We start from the raw sequence: 16541 nt of genomic DNA, 5'->3' as shown, positions 1-16541 counted from the left end.
AGCATTTGGAGTTGTCTTGAGATATGACTCTGTGTTTTCAAACAATAATCCAGCACTGCATTGCGGGCCTTTAGGTCCCCGTAATACAATGTTCCACCCCATCTGTGCCGCCAGCCTACCATTCACCTCCTTCTCGTCTGCAATCTGATTCTCATAAGTGCAGTGGAATACTGAGAACTCTATGCTCACTCCACCCTGGTTGGCACAGGCGGTGCACGTAGGGCCACTCTCTCCACCGAGTGACATTAGCTCATATCTCCATATTCTTCCATTGCACCCGATTGCAGACACACTGTACCCCTAAAATCTTACACCTCAACTGTTTGGTGGATAGACAACAGTGTTATTCTCAATGTCATGAGACAATGTGTCCCTAGATAAGGCACAAAATCAGCAGATCACAAATACTGTCAAATAAGAAAGGAGTGAGTTCTAGGGTGGAATCAGAAAGTTATGAAGATTTATTACAAAAATTGAAAAGGTACAAAACAGGATGATTAAAAATTCAGAAACTGCTGGGTTACATTGAAATCAATTGGATAAAGGTCATCAGTACAGAGAAGTGAGAATATCAGAGAGAAATGCAAAATCCCAAATGTGCAGCAAAATATTTAAGAAATCAGACAGCATCCCTAGTAGCGTAGGAAAGGTCTCATGGCTTACTTCCAAAATCGAGGGTTTATGTAGGAAATCTTCTCATAGAAAAGCAGTGAAAGTGCAGAAACATTGTTTTAAGAGCAAAGAAATACTTTTTCAACAAATCAGAAATAAGACTTTAGAATCATACCGCCTTAGCACCTAAGCACTAACCAGCTACACGGAAATGGATTCAGCCCTCTCTGGCCTAATGTCATTCAGAGGTGTCAGAACAAACTAGTTACAAAACAACAGTGAATCATTGTGAATGAATACAATACTGTGTGCAAGCGGAAGATCCTTGGGGAAACGTCACATCACTGATCCCTTGCTAGAGAGTCTTCTTAGAAAGCAGTGTCATTGAAAATAAACCAACATGACTTGCTTGACTATGTGCAGCAAAAATAACAAACAGTGAATGTGACACCCATTTTGAACAAGATGGCTTTGAAGCCTAGCGATGCCTAGTTAGCATGAGCCAGGAAAAATGCACTTTAACAGGTCATAAGAAAATCTTTTTCAAAAGCAATAGTATCATTTCAGTTTACACATGTGAAATTTGGGTGTAAATTAATATTTTACACACTATTAATAATGCACAAACGCTTCCCCACAGGTCTTCCCGTCGCCTGCCTCTGCTGTCTCCTGGAGGAGATGGTTCTAACCAGGCTCAGCCAGCTGAGATCAGACATGCGGTCTTCTGGCTGCTGCAGCCTTTCTGCCCCAACTACCCTCATGGCCTCTCCAAACCACAGGCTAGGGGATGGGGGAGGGGAGTATTACCGACCACTGACCATAGACTCGCTGAATCTAGGTTATGTAGCTTTAGACACGGTCTTTGGGGCTTTTAGACTTCACAGCAGCCGCTGTGTGGAGTCGACAGTCTTTTAATCATTATATAATGTTGAATAACAGATGCCATTGGGTGGAGGTAACCTAAGTTACATTCTTTCTGCCATCTTGAAGTACTTTCCCTCAGAAGTCTTGTTTTTTACTTTCTGTTATTTCCGCTCCTTGTCCTTACATTTGGCCCCTCAGCAACCTATAAATAATATATGACCATTCTAGGAAACCACAAATACTGATCTTGTTACCAGTAGAATAGTCCCACAAGCACATTGGAGAAGACACTGCTCACCCAGGAAATGGCAGCAATCACAGTGATGTAAATCCAGAAAGCTTTCACTTGCACTGTCACCCCATCACATTACAGTTACCATAGGCCAGTCGGTTTACAAGGGTGTTTGTTTTCTTCAATTAGAAAGAGAAAGAGAACGCGATTTTGCTCTTCCCTTTGTTGATGCTGTGTGCTTCTTTGAGTCTGCTGAAGTAATAAAATGGTATTAGTGCTTAATGAGACCATAACATTCAGGGAATTAATGTAGTCTTCCTGCTCCTGGTACTTGTCAGCTGTTTATCTGTGATTAAAACAGTCCCACTCGCTTAAATTCACAGGACTGCAGAGCTAATCAGGCGTTCCTGCCTAGCGGCTGGCACTGTGAATTCACACAAATAAAGCAAGATGCCTACACTAGGTCACATTTACCCTGCTACGGCTATACTTGAAAGGAGGTGCAAACCTGGTCTCACTTACTTAACAGAGAGCTTCACCCCAGTGGCTGGCAGCCTGGAGCATCCACCTTGTGCTACCAACATCTGTACAAAGAGTACTCCTGGAGATCTCTACTAGGAGAGAACCACATGCTGCAGTCATTCAAAACTCAGTTAGGCATCACATATGAAAACGATTGCTTTCTTTTTCAATTCATTAAGTAGCTGTTCAGAGCAATTTGAACACTGCCGGTTCTCTAGCTGTAAGGGGATCAGGGGTTGTCACAATATGATGATGGAAATATCGACCTGCAAAAATATGACATCCAAATATAGATTAACACTACATTGACTAGGTAAGTAGATGTGAAGTTAACTATGGTAAATCTATAGCTTCCTGTCTATATATTTACAGAGATGAAATAGAGTTTTTCGGTTTTGTGGATTAAATATTTTTGCAAGGTAATATTTTGCCATGATATTGTGCCTTACAACATCTCTAGAATCTAGCTGTTACAGGCACATTCACTCATTTGCTTCTAGTTTCCACAAACTGTCAGTGTTTAATTTGTGCTCGTGGTTTCCGTAGCTCGACACTGGCACTTAATTGGCAGCTGCAAAAAGAACTATTGATGGACAGAATGCAGAACAATGTCATACATTCACCCCAGTACAGAGATCTGGGCCTAAATCCATCGTTTTTTTGCTCACCATGCCATTCCAGTTTGGACCCAGTCATATGCAAATCAGTCTTGACCCTGTGCCCGATGGGAACAGTCCAGCCCGAACTGCCAGGCCAGGTCCTCCGTGGACTGGAAACAAGCATCCTAGGACCGGTTTCGGGGTTTCACCCCTCTTCAACCAGGATAGCTTGATTCCAGTGGCATGGAGAGCACGGGACTCACGTCTGAGCATACCCGTCCCACTTGGGGTGACAAATGCAAAAACAACTATTGATGGACAAAATGCAGAACAATGTCATACATTCACCCCAGTACAAAGATCTGGGCCTAAATCCATCGTTTTTTTGCTCACCATGCCATTCCAGCTTGGACCCAGCCTTATGAAAATCAGTCTTGACCCTGTGCCCGATGGGAACAGTCCAGCCCGAACTGCCAGGCCAGGTCCTCCGTGGACTGGAAACAAGCATCCTAGGACCGGTTTCGGGGTTTCACCCCTCTTCAACCAGGATAGCTTGATTCCAGTGGCATGGAGAACACGGGACTCACATCTGAGCATACCCGTCCCACTCGGGATGACAAATGCAAAAAGAGCTATTGATGGACAGAATGCAGAACAATGTCATACATTCACCCCAGTAGAGAGATCTGGGTCTAAATCCATCGTTTTTTTTGCTCACCATGCCATTCCAGTTTGGACCCAGCCATATGCAAATCAGTCTTGACCCTGTGCCCAATGGAAACAGTCCAGCCCGAACTGCCAGGCCAGGTCCTCCCTGGACTGGAAACAAGCATCCTAGGACCAGTTTCGGGGTTTCAAACCTCTTCAGCCAGGGTAGCTTGATTCCAGTGGCATGGAGATAACGAGACTCACATCTGAGCATACCCGTCCCACCCGGGGTGACAAATGCAAAAAGAACTATTGATGGGCAGAATGCAGAACAATGTCATACATTCACCCCAGTACAGAGATCTGGGCCTAAATCCATCGTTGTTTTGCTCACCATGCCATTCCAGTTTGGACCCAGCCATATGCAAATCAGTCTTGAACCTGTGCATTTCTTTTCTTTTTGCACTTAATTGGCAGCACCAGCACATATGACAGTCTGCCACATGGTGGGCTGATTGTCTGATTTAGAGTAAGCAAAACAACAGTTGTTTACACATTCAACCTATGTTAAAAATGACTAATACCTGCCGCCCATGCTAATCTTAATGCTTTGGGGCCTGGAATAGTCTGAACCGTCACACTTGGGTGTAATGTTTAGTTGATGGTTTGGCATTATCATTTGTAACACTAGCAGGCAATTGGTGGTGTAGGCTTCAGTGCCCTCCTGATGAGGGTCCTGGCACTTATTTTCTTTACAAATTAAGCACTGCAAACTGTGCACTCAAGGCAACCGTATTTTTTTAAAAAAACACATAAAATTGATCAAGAATAATAAAACACTTGGGTAAAGAAAAACAAAAAACAAACACCAAAACAGAGGATAAAAAAGTATCCCTCACAGTTATACTTTTTAGTACACCCATCAATGTCATGGATCACTGCATAGCTCAGCTGCAACTTTCCTGACTTTGTGAACCTCTCTCCACCAATAAATAACCCAGAGAGTGTGCTTGTCATCCAGTGTCTAATTATATAAACCATTTTATCTTATCCAAGCAGGATACTAGCAGAATACTGAGGCTGGTGAAATCCAGCCTCAGATAACATTCAAAGAAATTCCTGTGTTCCAACAAGTACCCACCATCATGTACATATGAAGTCAACATACACTTGATATCAGCAGTGAGAAGATCACCACCGGGGATGTATTTGTCATCTTGTGAAAGCATCTTCAGGCTTATGTGGTTGTCCAAATCATATAAAAAGCATTGAGGATGTTCCTTGATATTGAGATGATCACCTTTTGAAGCCACTTGAATAACTTGTTCCACAGAACATTTGAATAACTTTTTGAGGGGCCCCTTCCTTTCTCTTTTTGACAGCCCTACAAACAATCTAATTTCAGGTCGATTCACTTGGTGTAGAGTTGCTAGAGAAAGGGTTCGAGAAGTATTTTTCTGAATTAGAATTCGACTTTACCTCACTGTCACACAATACTGTCTAAAAGAAACATTTCTTTTAACAAATGCTCAGGCTTCAATACATTATCTAATGGTAGATGCCTCAGAAGGCTTGAACAAGTTATCAGAATGAACACAGGTTTTGAGCTGTTTGGTCCTTGTCAATGTGGGAAAGCTTGAATCCTAAGACACAGCAAGCCCCAGGACCGTGACTGGGAAAGTGTTTAGCACCTAAGATGTCTTTTTTTTGTGTTTGAAAGCTTTATTAAAAAGTTGATGACAAAAGAGAGATATCAGCATAAATTACAATACAGAAACCATTGAGAAACTTAACATTGCTAATATCAGTATTAGAAACCACAAAGCATTTTTTTTAAAGAATTTTAACATTGAGGGAGGTAATGGGAGGGAAGGATAAGGGGGGAAGGGAGGGGGAGAGGGAAAGGAAAATATAAAGATAATAAAATAGACCATACCATATCTAAAAATTACGACACATATTCAAATTGTAAAAGTCATAGAAAGTCAGCGATGCGAAGTTACCATCATAAAACAAGCAGTAATATTAAACAAAACTTATAGTGAATAGCAAAAGGAGAGAGTTCGAGACGTTCAAGGAGGTTTAAAATTTTCTGCACTGAGACATATAGGTTTCTTTAGGGCCAAGCAGTCCAAATACGTGGTGAGAGGCAACCAGAAAAAATCAACATTACGAGCAGGTTTACAAGTGGAGGCAAAGGAAACGTCCAATCTGTGAAAGTGGCATAATGAATTCCACCAGCCTTGTAAGGAGATGGAAGCTAGAGATTTCCAGTTGGAAGAAATATGTTGGAAGGCAAGCGCAAGCGTGAGGTCAAAGAGGCCGTGTAGATGAGAAGGGAGATTCAAGGAGTCAGAAAGGCTACCCAAAAAGAGAAATGAGTGTATAAAAGAGGAAGGAAGAGGGAAGATACGGGAGAGGCATGACCACACTTTCCCCCAAAAGGTAGAGACAACAGGGCATAGAAAAAACATGTGGAAAAGGTCAGCATCAGAAGAAGAACAAGTCCAGCATTTAGAATCGGAGGAGGGAGAAAAGCGGGATAAAGAAAGAGGAGAAAGGTAAAGCCTGTGATGCAGATAAAATAAGGATTGAGTAAGAGAAGCAGAGCGGGAAATTTTTAAAGATCTGGACCACAACTTATCCCACAAAGCAATCGGCCAGGTACAACAAAAATCCGATTCCCAAGAAAGCTCCACTTTAGATTTGACACGATTAGGATTAGGAGATACAAAAGATTTATAGATGAGAGATGCTTTAGGGAGTGTAGCAAGAATATTAAGAAGAGAAGGAGGAGGTGACGATGATGATGAGGAGGGAAGAGAATAATAACGATCAAGGATAATTGCCATGAGGGTTGTGAATTTCCGCAGAAAGGAACGAGGGCACCGAAATAAAAGTTGAAATTGGGGAAAAGAGCAAGGGGATACACCGTCAAAGAGTTGGTTGACCCACATTATGCCCTTTACCCTCCATGCTTTCCAAAAAATAGGTCTATTTCTAAAAAGGATAAGAGAGTTATACCAAACAGTAGAATTTAAGAAGGATGTACGTGTGACCTCAGAGGGGAGAACCAAAGGACTTAAAAGAGAAGAGGTATGTTTAAATAGGGGGCAAAGAGAAAAAGGATTCCTGGAAGAGAATCGCATCACCTCGGCAAAGGAGAAGGGCAATAGTAAAGATTGCTCAATAAGGAGCCAGAGGGGCGTGAAAGGAGAGAGAGTTGATGAGATCCATCTCGAGGCCTGACGTAGAGAAAAGGATCTATGATAAAGACGGAAATCAGGAAAGTTAACCCCACCATTGGATTTAGGCTTACGGAGGGAGGCAATGGAAATTCTGGATTTCTTACCTTTCCAGAGAAAACGAGAAAGAAGAGAATCAATTTTTTTAAAGTAAGATGCAGGGATGTGAACCGGTAGCATAGAGAGGGTGTAAATTAAAATAGGGGCGATCATCATTTTGATTGAATCCAAACGACCCCACCAGGAGAGATAGAGGGGATTCCAGGCTGAGAGCGACTGATCAATCCTGGAAATAACTGCCGACAGATTCAATTTAACCGAGGATGAGATGGAATTGGAAAACAGGATACCAAGGTACTTAATCTTGGAGCTACTCCAGGCAAAACCAGTAGCAGAGAAAAGATGGGGAAGACAGGATGAGGTGAGAGGAAGAATCTCGGTTTTGTCCGAGTTGATCTTATAACCGGAAACCAAAGAAAAGGAATGAATCTCGGATAATAAGGGGGGGACGGAGGATTCAGGGTCAGGAATAAATAGTAAGATGTCATCCGCATAGGCAGAAAGTTTCAATTGATTAGAGCCATATGGGAAACCAGAAATGGAAGTGTTATTGCGAATGGAGGATAAGAAGGGTTCGAGAGATAAAACAAAAAGGAGTGGGGAAAGAGGGCAACCTTGGCGAACGCCTCTCTGAAGATTAAAAGATGGAGAGAGTTGTCCATTCACAAGTACCGAGGCCTTGGGGGCAGAATATAGGAGAGAGACAAGGGATATAAATTTGGGACCAAAACCATGCCACCGCAATGAAGCGAACAAAAAAGACCAGTCAACCCTGTCAAAGGCCTTCTCTGCGTCAACAGAGATAGCAGCAAGAGGGGTTGAAAGTGAGGGAGCTTTATTTAGAACGTTAAGAAGAAGGCGAGAGTTGTCCGAGGTAAGCCTGCCCTTAACGAATCCGCATTGCTCTTTGCCAATGAGGTAAGGCATAAGGGGGTCTAGGCGCATTGCAAGTAATTTGGCAAAGATTTTGTAGTCTACATTGACTAACGAAATCGGTCGGTAGTTTTTGCAAAACTGGTGGTCGCGACCTTCTTTGGGGATCAAACAGATGGAGGCATCTTGAAAAGTGCCTTCAGCCTTGCCAGAAGAGGAAAATGATTGAAAGAGGGCTAAAAGTTTAGGTAGTAGGATGTCTGAGAAATGCAAATAAAATTCCACAGGAAAACCGTCAGGGCCAGGGGTCTTCCCTTTAGTAAGGGCTGACAAGGCTGCAGAGAGTTCCTGAAGAGAGAGATCGAGATCAAGATCCGGAAAATTCAGGTGAGAGTTAGACGGTACAGGGAGCTTCTCAAAATAACTCTGAATAAGGGAAGGAGTGGGAGGACACTCTGGGGTATAGAGATTCTGATAGAACAATTGAAATTGCTCAAGGATTTCTTTGTCTTTGTGGAGAAGGGTGCCAGCAGAAGAATATATTGAGTCTATAAGAATGCGCTCCTTACGGGACTTGAGATAATTGGCCAAGAGCTTACCAGATTTATTGCGACCTCCGTAATACCGTGCACTACTGCGAAGAAGAATTGAAGAAGCGTTGTCTGTAGTTAATTTGTTGAACTCTAACTTAGCTCGCAGGAGATCCGGTGACATAAATTTATCAGAAGAAGTGTAAAACTGGTGCTCTAGAGTTTTAATATGAGCCAGGGAGGATTTCCGCTTTTGAATAAACCGTTTCTTCTTCCGAGAGACAAAGTCAATAATGAAACCCCTCGCGGAGGCTTTAAAGGAGTCCCACAGAGTGTGAAGAGAAATACTAGGGTCTGAGTTGAGAGAGAAGAAGTCCTCAACGAAAGAGCGAAAAGAAGAAGAAAAATTGGGATCAGTGAGGAGTGTACTGTTGAAGCGCCAACGGGAAGGTTTAGGCTGTGGTGGGAGTAGGTCAAAATCTGTCACGATGGGAGCGTGGTCCGAAATGACAATAGGTTCAATGGAAGAAGACAGAACGTTCTGAGATAAAGAATTAGAGAGGAAAATATAGTCAAGACGAGAGAAGGATGAGTGAGGAGGAGAGAAAAAGGAATAGTCCAGCGTGTCAGGGTGTGAAAGGCGCCAAGAGTCAATAAGATGTGATTGTGAAATAGTATTAAGAAATTGTTTGTGGGGTTTATGTGGTGTGAAGCGGACTGTGGATTTGCGGTCGAGGAACGGGTCAACAATCTGGTTGCAGTCACCACCAAAAACAAATGCTACATCCTTATATTGAACACATTTCTCTGTAATCAAAGGCCAAAAAGAACAATCTGCTTGTACAGGCCCATAGACATTAAAGACAGTCAAAGGAATCGAATTTATCAATAACTTAGCCAGTACCCAACGGCCTTCAGAGTCCGTCTCCTGGGACACAACCGTACATTTAAGCCTCTTGTGACAAAGGATAGCAACTCCATTCTTTTTGTTGTCAGAGGGCGAAAATAAGACTGTACCCACCCAACTTCTTTTTAACTTCAGGGATTCAACATCATTAAGGTGAGTTTCTTGCAAGAGAGCAATATCTGGGTTGTAGGAGGCCAAATGGGACAAAACTCTCTGCCGCTTAATGGGGTTAATAAAACCTTTTACATTCCATGTAATAACTTTGAATTAACAAATAACATAGAATCAAGTAGGACAGAAGAAGTAAAGAAGAAGAGGCATACGCAAAAGACAAGTGGAAAAGGAGAAAACTTTGAGAAATATCGATGGAAAAGGTAGAGAAGAGAGGAAAAGAGGTGAATGGAAACAAGGAAAAACGGAATTGATCAACCCGTACAGGGAAGAGAAAAGGATAAAGGAAACGGGAAAGGAAAATAAGTACAAGGAGAGACAGCACATATCCCAAAGGGACGACTGAGGAGAACATACCTGAGGGGAATACGAAATAGGACAACAGGGAAATGGCGACACTCAACGAGACAGATCCCCCAAGACGGGAGACCAGGCCGGACCGCACCGGAACATAGAACATAACCGAAGAGCCAGGTTGAGGGGAGGTCGGTCCATCTAGATAAATGAATAAAGAAAAAGTAACATTTGAGAACATGAAAACATACTATGACGAACCAAGGATGAAAATGCAAATGTTGAAGGACAAAAACTGGACACAATTCTTATATAGAGGTATAAGGGGGTTTGAAGTTAGAAACATGTGAGTAAGAAAAACATATTTATAATCTAATACGTAGAATTAATAAACAGAGACAGAGGCAGGGACAGAAATGAATGACCTGTAAGGGAAGCAAAAGTGAGACATATCAAGTAATCAAAAAGTGTAAAACAATTAAACAATCAGCCACAAGAAGATGAGGAGGTCTCCATAGCAGAATTAGAACGGGTGTGAATGAAATTTTTGAGTTCAGCAGGATCCTGAAAGGTCCAAGTCTGATTCGGTAGCGTAACTTTGAAAGTGCACGGGTGAAATAAACCAAATCTAGCACCAAGGGACCTCAGCGGAGCACGTAGGGACAAAAATTCCTTCCGACGAGAGGCAGTAGCATTCGAAACATCTTGGGAAAGATATACTCTCTGACCCAACCAGGAGATCTGACGCTTGGCTCTGGACGCTGAAAGGACAGAGAGAAGATCTGTGAATTTCAGAAAAAGGATAATGACTCCCCTTGGCCTGGTTGACGTGGATGAACGAGGACCAAGTCTATGCGCTCTCTGAATATTGAGGGAGGTGGTGGATGGCATGTCCAGAAGCTTCGGGAGAAAGGAGGAGAAAAAGAGCACAGGGTCGTCCCCTTCTAAAGCTTCCGGCAAACCATAAATACGGAGGTTGTTCCTCCTGTTCCTATTTTCCAACTCCTCCGTGTGTTGCTGAAGCGCCAGGACAGATTTTTCTAATGAGGAAATTCTCAGGGAGGTAGAATGAAGGTCCGAAACCTGTTGCTCCACAACTGTAACTCTGTTGTCGATAGATGACCATTTTTCCTCAAGAAACTGCATCTTACTATTGGTCTCCTCAACAAAAGGCCGAAGAGCACGAATTTCCTCAAAGAGCATCTCCATGGAAATGGGGGATGATGGCTTCTCTGACGAGGACGCATCTTGTTTAAGGCGCTTAGAAGATGAAGCTGATGGGGGAGAGGATTTGCTTGAAGGAGACTGTGTTGAGGAGGAGCGGGGGAGGGTTACTCCCGCCATTGGTGCTACCTTGGTAGGAGAGTCCGTCGGTATATGAGGTGAAGAGGTTACCACAGGAGAGTTCCTCGAAGGGGTAAAGACGAACTTTGGATTACGTAGCTTGCCCATAGAAACCAGCCAGAAGTGACAAGCAGCAAACAAGAGGCGACTGTGAGGAAAAGCCAAAAAAGTGAAGGGGTTCAGTCGCTTAGAAGTGGAGCAGTAATCCTAGGAGAGCTTGTGGAGTAAATAAAGAAGTGTTCCAGAGTAAGCAGAGACAAGCCAGTGCCAAACTAAGCAAAAATGAAGAGTGGAGGGTCAGTAACCAACAGGTCATGGACGTCCCCCGTCAGAAGCAGTGATGAGCGCAATCAAAAAGGGCGACAGGAACATAGCAAAGAAAAAGTCATTATTCAGAAACTACCTCATTCCATCCACGTGGGGCAGCCCAGGTTAGGAGACATCCAAGTGGCATGGCAGCGCCCAGAAAGGATGACACAGCAATCAGGAGGCGTAGAGTCCCACAAAAAGAGCAATGTGGGGCAAAGGCATCCAAGCCGGCAGAAAGACGAGCATCGCGCCACAGACAAAATGGCGGCCGCTCTCTGAGGAGAGAACGAATGTGGTGAGAAAAGGGGCACCCCGGCCCTAAAAATGTGTCAAAAAGCGCTCACCAGAAGCGCGCCGCATTCCGACACAAGAATCCAGTGGCTGTGGCGGAAAAATGCTCTCCGGAGGGGAAATGGGATGACTGACAAGCTCCGGTGCGTCGGAGGTCCCGCGTCAGGCGGCCATCTTGGTTGGCGTCGTGGCCACGCCCCCAGCACCTAAGATGTCTTACCTAGAGAAAATGTCTCAGCGTAATTATCTGCAGCTAAGATTATTTGAAGCATTCCACAATCACTTTTCTTGTTATTAGAAGTGAGACTCCATCTGTGCCACACTTCCCTGATGGGGCTCATAAAGACTGAAACCCTCTGGCGTTCCTTTTGTTCCCTTTAGCCTGGACATAGCTTGGAAGTATGTGCTGGACTGCTTGTATAAGAGCAGGACAAACTCCAATTTGCATAAGGGTGGCCCCTGTCTGCATTGGTAGAGTGGGCAAAAAACAATGGACTGGAATTCAGTCCAGAGTAATAATCAGTGTCTTAGACTAATTTTAGCATTCTGTGTATCTTGTTTTTCTTTTCCTCAGAGAGATGCTGTAAGTATGATGGGTATGTCCCGATATGGGTCCTCTGTCGGCTGTGCCAAAAGACTTAGGGGCAGATTACAAGCCCCTTGCGTCACTGGTGCACGGTGTTGCGTGACACACCGGCAGCGCAACCTGCTGCCTGATATTTACAGGCACACGTAAAGCCACCCTGCATGGCTTTACCTGCGCTTGTAAATATCGCCCCTTTTCACGCAACACTTTGCTTGTTAGGGGCGTGATATGGGTGTTGCTGTGGGTGCTCCCACGCAACACCCAAGTCCACTGATGCATTTCCAGATTTACGAGCAATCGTAAATCTGTAAATGCGTCAGAATGCTACACCACCCTCTGGGTAGTGTAGCGAGGTTCAACGAGGAGAAATGTTTTCATTTCGCCCCGTTTTTTCCTCTTTCAATGCGTGCTGCATTCTACAGCACGCATTGGAAGAGGAATTCACCTCAATTGATTGTTTTTGTGCAGGAAGGTGCCCCTTCCTGCACAAAAATAATCTCCTCATGTTGCAGACACCTTTGCACCATGGTGCAAGGGTGCCTGCACCGGCGCATGGCAGCAGTGTGTGCGCCAGCGCGGGGAGAAGCACAGAGATGGTACATACTGTTGTAAATATGTTGCATCCCTGTGCTTCGAAACTAACGCAGCGAGGCACAGCAAAATGACTTGCGGCACAGCGCTGCATTAGTTTCTTGTAAATCTGCCCCTTAGGGCCTTATTTATGAGAAGTGTTGCATCGCTGCAACAAAGCAGCGATGTGACAGTTCTCTGTGCATCCTCCTTGTGACTCCATGGATGCGCTGTATTTATAGTATGGTGCATCATGTCGCAAGGAGTTACAAATACGGCAGTATTACTGATGTATCTGTAGGCGCAAAAGTGACGCATTGCTGGGGTGTGTCTGAAAACAGACGCAACTCCAGAAATGTGTCCTTTCACATGGGCCAAGTGCCTGCATCACTCTAGCGCCTGCTATGAGGCAGGTGTAAGGTTTTGACCCAATGGAGTCCTAGCAGTGACGCAATGAATTCTTATTGAATTCAATGCATCACTTCAATGAGGCCTTGATGCGGGGGAACGGCCACCCTGCATACATTATACCTGACGCATGTATAATGTAGCGCAGGGGGTTATGAAGTCACGCATCTGCCTAGATGCGTCACTTTGTAAATAGGGCGCAAAGTGGCGCATTATTTACGCTGCTGCAGTGTCACAAAAAGTTATGCAATGGCAGCGTAAATGTGACGCAGGGCTTCATAAATAAGGCCCTAAAGCTGCATCTCACGGATGAGTCCCAACAACAATGTCATTAATCTGATGTTGCTTTTGTTCCTGTTTGAAGCTAATTTGTCTATGTACTAGGAGGCGGTCTGTTCCTGGTAGACTCTGTTGGCCAAATAAAATGGAGTGAATGCACCAGTGGTTTGAATTAATTCCAACTCTCCACCCAGCACTTTTTTGTTTTCTCTGTGCGCTTAAAGTGCAATGTCACCAGATAAAGTGACTTTTCTGCTTGTCCGAGTCCACACTATTCTCTTTCTTCTAGTCGCACTGAAGTAGAAGCCCCATGATGGAGTATGTGTGGGGTGGTTCCTGCAGCACCCCCAAATATCCTTAAATGAGTTCGGATAGAGAAATACCAATAAAGAGGCGTTGGTTCCTTCACTGTGCATTTAAGTAAAAACTGTCACTAAACACGCGACTTCATCAGATAAAGTACTGACAATTCATTGAACATGCGAGCTGTGTTTATTGTTCCTTTCTCTTTTTTTCTCTCTCTACAAATGTAGGGTATTTATCATTTTAATATGGGTTTTCTTGCCGAGCTACAGGTGAAATGATTCCTACACATATGTAAATAAAGACACAGCGATACATGCTTGAATCACAAAGTAAAGAACAAATATCTGAAAATGTATATCAGCAGCATGGAACGGTGTCAAGGCAAGGGGGCTATGGCCATATAGCCCCAATGGATAGAAATGAAAGTGGACTTCTTATACAATGGTGTGAAAACAAAAATAAAAATGGAATAATTGGCGTGAAGAGTGTCCCTCACTCCCCTGGGCACTGGTGCCACTGCACGTGCTGCACTATTTATAACTACACCCCGGGCATGTAAAGTACCGGGAGGGACATATGTCAGCTGATGTTCATGGCCAGCATCCCCCCTCTGAATTTTTTCCATCACCACGGCTTTCTTTTCCTTTGCATCAACACCATTACCATTATAAGTCAGCCACCGGTGTGATAGTGGTAGAAGAGAAGATAGAGGCCTGTGTTGCACTTTAGTGATGTTTGGAAAACACAATTTCACTAAACAAAAAAATCTAAATGACTCACACTATGAAGGGGTGAGGATTACAGGATGGAAAAGGGGTGTGTGGAGTGCGGTATGCAAGCACAGGTGGCATCTGTGCAAACTTTACACACACAGAATAGATGTCACACAGGCATCACCAGTGCAAGTTTGCCATACACACTGAAAGGGTGTGCCTAGGTACCTTTGGTCTACTTCTTTGACCAAAGTATGTGACTTGTACTGTGTATGCATAAGGAGCCCTATTGCAGCCTTCCTGTGTTTGCATGTGTGCATTATTTGACGTGTTTCCTTGCATGCATGCAGTTTAAAAACGCCAACTCTATTGACTTTGCCAATGATTGTTCAGATATGGCCGTGAAGAAGGGCAATGCCCTGGCACCTCCCATGCCTGAAATGTGACTGACATTGGCCTAGCACTACCTGCTTATTTGGAGTGCACTTGACAGGGGCCTGACTCTCTATCAGTCCTACTCATCTTTCTCAGTTCTGCTGGAAATGATGGACTCAGCAAGAACCCCTCTAGTCTGTCACTGCCGGCCCTGATATATGACTGCCTCTGCCTGTCAGCTGGCCAGTAAGAGGTGCACCTGACACGTGACTGACTCTTCTTCTGCCTTACCGGCCGCTCACATGTAACTAACCTGTAAATGAGTATTTGCACGCCCTATCTGCCTTTGAAAGGAGCACCTGACAAGCAACTGACCGGTCTCCTGCCTAATTCTCAGATGTATGCCTGACAGCTGACATACCCTGCCACAGCCATACAGGTATTTCAGGGCCATGCCTGGTGTGTGACTGATTCTGCCCCAGCCCTACTGACGGTCCAGGTGTCTACCTGGCATGTAACATTGCTCTAGCATTAGTATCTTGTCAGATATTTGCCTAACAACAAGTGACTGTTCTTCAGCCATATAACCCATTCAGAGGTGCAGCACAATAGAGACTTCACTCAGCACAGGCCAAGCTCCCTATCCAGATGTGTGATTGTCATGACAATGCCTATGACCCACTCCTAGGGCATGCATGACACGCGACTGAGTGCCCTTTCAGAGACGTCAGCATGCTAGGATTTCACTTCTGCCACTATTCATGTGTATTGCTGAAAATGTTTTCTCAGCTTTAACAAAAAATGGCAAACCTCCAGACGTCATTAATGACGCTGACAATCAACGTATGGTTGATAAATGGTACTCATAATAAACCATAGGCTGAGCTCAAAATATCAGTAACAGCACTATGATGCACGACCTTAAATAAATGACATGAGATCTAACTGACCTTCTCTGACACATAGTAAAAGCCTTACCTTGAACAAAGGTGACAGCTGGCTCGGCCAAAAAGATTTTTTTTTTTAAAGTCTCACCTTACATTTGTAAGTGATTAAACATCTTTGCTAATAGCATGCCACCAATTGTTAAATGTCTATGTATATAAGTGAGTTTGATTTCACGTGTCAACACTCCTGGCTTTAAGAGGTACCCTTTTGCAGCCTGGCACGTTTGATGGGTTGAAACTGACAGTTTGCAAAGTGATGGTAGCTAAACAGACAGTACTGGCTCTGCGTATCACCCAAACAGGGGTCGTTTTTCCATCGTAATTTTTTTTGTTTTAATTCTGTCACTTTCAATTTTGTTTTAGTAAATACAGCGCCACAAGTTCCAGAATGCAAAAAAAAAAAAAAATTTAGGTCTGTTTCTCGTGCTTGACATGTGGCAATTTGAGATCCCACTTAATTCCACCATATTCCAGCACGTAAATTCCACCGCACTAAGGGGCATATCAACAAGGGCTTTATCTCTGCTTTTTTGGCTTTAAAAGCCAAAAAAGCAGAGATAAAACTAGCACCCTATCAACAACAGGGTGCTAACACGCAAATTTGCATGTTAGCACCCTTTTACTCTACGCTTCACCTTGCATCTCTAATGAGATGCAAAGGGGGCGTTCCAGAGTAAAGTAATAGGAGAAATGTCGCTAAGCGACATTTCTCCTATTATCAAGAATGTCGCTAACCCTGTTAGAGACAAAAAAAGCAGCGCTAATCGCGGTTAACGCTGCTTTTTTACGTCTGGTATTTTTCTGACTTAGCCATGATATCCTATGGAAGGTGGATATCATGGCTAAGTTTGCCTGT

This window comes from Triturus cristatus, chromosome 2_1 (genome assembly GCF_964204655.1).
Source record: "Triturus cristatus chromosome 2_1, aTriCri1.1, whole genome shotgun sequence".
Lineage (NCBI taxonomy): Eukaryota > Metazoa > Chordata > Amphibia > Caudata > Salamandridae > Triturus > Triturus cristatus.
The sequence above is the reverse complement of the archived record's forward strand: the minus strand, read 5'-3'. Positions refer to the sequence as shown.